Source organism: Eimeria mitis, genomic scaffold (genome assembly GCF_000499745.2).
Source record: "Eimeria mitis Houghton genomic scaffold, Emh_scaff204, whole genome shotgun sequence".
NCBI lineage: Eukaryota > Apicomplexa > Conoidasida > Eucoccidiorida > Eimeriidae > Eimeria > Eimeria mitis.
Window position 1 is genome coordinate 1,332 of NW_013570363.1, and position 201 is coordinate 1,532.

The 201-nt window shown below is 56.7% G+C and overlaps 1 protein-coding gene across 1 annotated transcript in view; it reads right to left on the bottom strand.

The window, feature by feature from the left end:
- Positions 1–201, bottom strand: part of EMH_0003230 (uncharacterized protein) — a gene marked incomplete at both ends in the record, with an annotated part of 3,614 nt that overhangs the window by 1,266 nt on the left and 2,147 nt on the right. The window lies entirely within an intron of this gene.

Here is a 201-nt window from a genome sequence, read left to right on the forward strand (position 1 = left end):
AGCAGCAGCAGCAGCATCAGCAGCAGCAGCAGCAGGAACAGGAGAAGCAGCAGCAGATGCGTGCGAACAGATGAATTGAAGACAAAAGCACTGAGTTGGTAGCAGCAGCAGCAGCAACAACAGCAACACCAGCAGCAGCACGGCCCTCAGTGCAGCCCAATCAGAGATAACAAAAGGCCGCCCCAGCAGCTGAGCTGCTGC